The 5,000-nt window shown below is 41.8% G+C and overlaps 1 protein-coding gene across 2 annotated transcripts in view; it reads right to left on the bottom strand.

Annotated features, from left to right (window-relative positions):
• The window catches only part of rad9b (RAD9 checkpoint clamp component B), a 22,040-nt gene that overhangs the window by 6,632 nt on the left and 10,408 nt on the right, over nucleotides 1-5,000 (bottom strand). The gene's annotated exons all lie outside the window — the stretch shown is intronic.

Genomic DNA, 5,000 nt, shown 5'->3' with positions numbered 1-5,000 from the left:
CACACACACACAGGCAGGCTGTGAACGACAGCGGCAGCGACAAACTATTCCACATTACACACATACTAGATCTACACAGATACACACACACACACACAGGCAGACTGTGTGACTCTCAGCTCTTATTAATGTGCGGTAGTTAAAGCAACACCAAATAACTTTCCCTCTGTCGCACGCACGCTATTTGTTTATCCAGCACCGGCTTTGCAAATAACGATGTCCACAGACAAGGTTCGGGCTAGTATCTCCATCTGGCCAGAGACGTTTTTTGTACACTGGTTGGCACCTGCCACGTTGGCATGATTGACGTTTGTATGTTTTAGTATAACATGCTTTGTCTTACGTTTTGACTCGGAGACGGATCGAGGAAGCGACTCCGGGAGCGCCTTATGCCAAGGCGGTCAGCAGCCGCCCGCTTCTATTACAGTGCTTCCCATACATATATCTAACGCTTGAGTAGTTGACCTGAGTTTAGCTGAGAGGAATTAGTTCAGATATTCATGTGTCTTAATGGAGGCCCGTGAGAGACACGCGCATAGCTACGGAGGCCTGTGAGGGACAAAGTACTAGTTCAGATGTTCATGTGTCCTTATGGATGCCTGCGTTGAGACACATGCATAGCTATGGAGGCCTGTGAGGGACAAAGTACTAGTTCCAGTGTTTCCCATACACTGACTTATTTGTGGCGGCCCACCACAATATCAACATTGACCACCACACAATGATTTTCCAGGTTGTGCTAAATTGTGCTTAAATCTGGTTAGCATCATAACTACGCTGCGCTAATTTGTTAAAAACTGTTACATGTCGGGGGGGGGGGGGGTGTCTGTGTCTGTGTGTGTGTGTTAGTGTGTGTGTATGTGTGTGTGTGTGTGTTAGTGTGTGTGTGTGTGTGTCTTACATCCCTGCTGCCCTTCTGGTGGCCCAAGGGAATTCAATCCCACAGTGGAAAGGACAGTTATGAATGTGTGTGTGTGTGTGTTCTCTGTTTGTTGTAACTCACAGTGACAGATTAGAACACTGCTGTAGTGAGTTCTACAGGGAGCCAACCATCTGTCTAAAAGTATCACACAGCTGACTGCAACACACTCCACCAGGACGCCTTAGCTCTCTGCTGTGTGTGTGTGCACGCATATGTGTGTGTGTTTGAGTGTGAATGTATGTGTGTGTGTGTATGTGCACACATACGTGTGTGTGTTTGAGTGTGAATGTATGTGTGTGTGTGTGTGTGTGTATGTGCACACATACGTGTGTGTGTGTGTGTCTGAGTGTAAATGTATGTTATGTGTGTGTGTATGAGTGTGAATATATGTGTGTCTGTGTGTGTGTGTGTGTATACATATGTGTGTGTATCTGAATGGGGACATACATATGTGTATGTGTGTGTGTGTGTGTGTGTGTGTGCACACATACGTGTGTGTGTGTGTGTGTCTGAGTGTAAATGTATGTGTGTGTGTTTGAGTGTGAATATATGTGTGTGTGTGTGTGTGTGTGTATCTGAATGGGGATGTACATATGTGTATGTGTGTGTGTGTTTGTGTCTGTGTGTGTGTGTGATGCCAATGTATGTAGCAATGAGATACCTTCATCAAGGAGTATCTAGAGGTAAAGTTAGACGTCATGGGAGTGGGTGCATACTGAACTAGTTCAAACCAACCACAAAAATATCCAAAGTGGTTTTGAAAGACGTTGATCATTGTGATTTTACACTGTAGTAACGTAATTGTTTCTCTCTCTCTCTCTCTCTGTATGCAAATGTGCACATGTGTATTTAATCTGTGTATATGTAACGTTGTATATTGTTAATAAAAATAAATATATAAAAAATAATTAACACAGGTCAGGTTCTCAATGTTCTACAGAGGACAAGGGGAACCACAAATGCTGTGTGTTGCACGTTTCCAGACGGCACAGTATTAAGCATTAAGCACAGTATATTACCAAGCAGCACTACAGAATCCCTACTACCATTCAGAGTCGGTTTTCCACTTGCACTTCAAAATCTCCACTGCTCCCCTCAGCCCTAATAAGGGATTTGGGATAATATCAGAAGCTTACTCTAAAAGGCCCCGTCTTGGTGAAATAGGTCTGGCCTGTGTGTGTGTGTGTGTGTGTGTGTGTGTATGTGTGTGTGTGTGTGCGCGTGTGGCATTATGTTCTTATGGCGCGGCGGGTTACGGTGGCACAGGGACCAGGCGAAAAACGATATGTACACTCTCTTCTGAACCTCTGAACTGGGCTAGAAATAAGCCTGCCATAAAATAGAAGATGGACACACACACGCACACACACACTCACTCACACACATTTACACAGACACACACACTGCACACACAACTATGTGTGGAGACGCTAATGCCTAAGCGCAAATACACACACACATAAAACATATTCCGCACTCCCATGTGACAGCAGGGTCCATGCTGTCCTCTACAGCTGGTCACTGAACTACTTCAGACAGAAAATGATTTCTCTCACGCACACTCACAAACAGACACACTCACACACACACACATTCACACACACACACACACATTCACACACACACACACACACACACACACACACACACACACACACACACACACTGTGCACCAGTGGCGACTCCCAGAGGAAGAAAAGCAAGAGATCCTCAGAGTTAAATAACTTCAGACATGAGAATCTCTGCAACAATAAAACATGTGAAATAAAACTTCAATTAATAATTTCATTCAGCTTTAAATATTCATTATATTAATTATATTAAATATTAGCTGAAATAAATTGGTAAAAGGGCAGAAAAAGCTGGCGTTACAGTTAGATTACATGAACAGTAGAATTAGGTTCCCTGTTCACTAAATGTATGCTAGGGTTGCAGGTCAAAAGGTGAATGTTCACTATATACTCACTAACAACTATTTATGATGTGCACAGTACATCTAACCAGTGGCGGAACAAGTCAGAGCCGGGCCGGGGGCGGGGCACATGACCGGGCCCTTTATTAAACTCATCATAACATAATTTTACAACATAGGCTACACATGCCCGCAACAGCGGGTCTTACAAGCGTCAGCGCCACGGAGAGCAACTATGTAATTTTGAAGTCCATCGAACGTACATGAAGTGTAACCAAGAGAACAACAAAAACATTAGGCTACATGACCCCTAATAATAAAACAACAATAATACGCAGCACTATTTGAAGGGCATACGACGAGCCTTGCGCTCCGCAAACTCGTCCACGATGCTCTGTGTAGGCCTATGTCCATTTTCTTTGCTCTCTCATTCTCTATGGACAACATGGCAAGTCCACTCAGTCTCTCCTGTCCCACTGTGCTCCTCAAGTGTTTTTTAATGGTCTTTAACTTGGAGAATGAGCGCTCAGAGGTTGCAACGGTGACGGGAAGAGTCAAAAATAAAATTAGGGCGGTGCAAATCTCACTGAATGCAGAAGTTACTGCTGGGTGGTTGCATTGGCGGAGCGAGTGGCTTCGGGGGCTCAAGCCCCGAATCTCTTTTCAAAAGCCCCGAATCTTTTTTTGTATGTGTTTTCAATTTCCAACTATTACTAATTTAACTTCCCCTCGGTTTCTCTATAAATGTTACAAAATGTAGCCTAGGCCTACTATTACTGAGCAAATATCCCTTACTTTCAAAGCCCAATATTGACAGATAATCTGATTTCCCACACGATGAGTTTAGGCAATGCCAGAGCCGAGATGTAGCGGTTTACGTCATAAACCTGGCAGGAAAGTTCAGAGCGGCGCAGTCAGTTTAAACAGCAAGCCGGTAAGAAAAACTATTGTCAAGACATTAGGCAATTAGGCTACTGTACCCCGGAATACAAAAATAAACTTCATAAAGACAGAAAGTTTGTTGTACTGTATTCTGTATTCTGTAGTCTCAATGACCGAATCAGTATACCTGTTGTCAGTTTACTTTACTAATTACTTTACTTAGTTACTTTACAAAAACACACTAGCTATACACAACCTGAATACGCTTTTTTAAAACTTGGTTTTATTCGTTTCAATCTTAACTTTTTGGTGTGTATACTCCTTCATTCGAATAGATGTAAATAAAATACAGCAAAAAAAATATTACAACGAAAGTCTCTATTAACATTTACATCTTTTAACAGTTGCAGTGCAGAGAGGAGTAATGCATTTACCAAAAAACAGAAAATGATGTTGCATGTCACATTTAGGCTGTTCTAATGTCAAGAAGAGTGTGTGTTTGAACTGTGTGTGTGCAGTGCCGCTGCTGGCTATTTTGGTGCCCAAAGCAGAACTGTTAGTTTAAAATATTTCTTAAGAAATACTACTAATTTGATGCAGTTTAACTCATTTATAAATGGTGCGCTGTCACTTTAAGAGCATCTACACAACTCTCATAATGATCAGCTCCATTCAAATATAAGCCTATGGCTAGTCCACAAACTCCACATTTGGCACTATATTAGCAATAGTCATGATATTAAGTTGGTATAAACAGCTAGCTAGACATTTTCTGTTTGCAATTAAAAGTGATAGCCTATATGAGCCTGGTAGCACCTATCTGAGTGGAATGTGTTTCAATCGCATAGGCTACTGTGCTTCATGTAAATGCTTAGTTTAAGGCAGTGGTTCTCAAACTTTTTCTTTCATTCCCCACTTTGATCAAGGGGGCCTTTTCGAGCCCCACCTGTCCCTCATCGCTCTAAGAAAGTGGTAGGTCAAGCTTAAAATTGTCAAATGTATTGAAATAATGACAAGTTCTAAATATATCCTCTTCAGCAGAGTTAAAATCAGCTGGTGCTGCAGATATAATAATAAAGAAATACATAATGTGCCATTGTAAATTAAACACACATATTTCTGTTTTCCAGCAACATATTAGGAAGCATAGGCCAATATTTTACAGCATTGTACAATATATTCAATGAAATACCAACATGCTGCATTAAATGGATCCATAATCCAGTCATACTGAGCACTGCTGGTTGGGAAATATTTTTTAAATAAACTTTGCAGGGATGTGAT

The sequence above is a fragment of the Alosa sapidissima genome, chromosome 8 (genome assembly GCF_018492685.1).
Source record: "Alosa sapidissima isolate fAloSap1 chromosome 8, fAloSap1.pri, whole genome shotgun sequence".
NCBI classification, from domain to species: domain Eukaryota; kingdom Metazoa; phylum Chordata; class Actinopteri; order Clupeiformes; family Clupeidae; genus Alosa; species Alosa sapidissima.
This window is presented reverse-complemented; position numbering and strand designations above follow the sequence as displayed.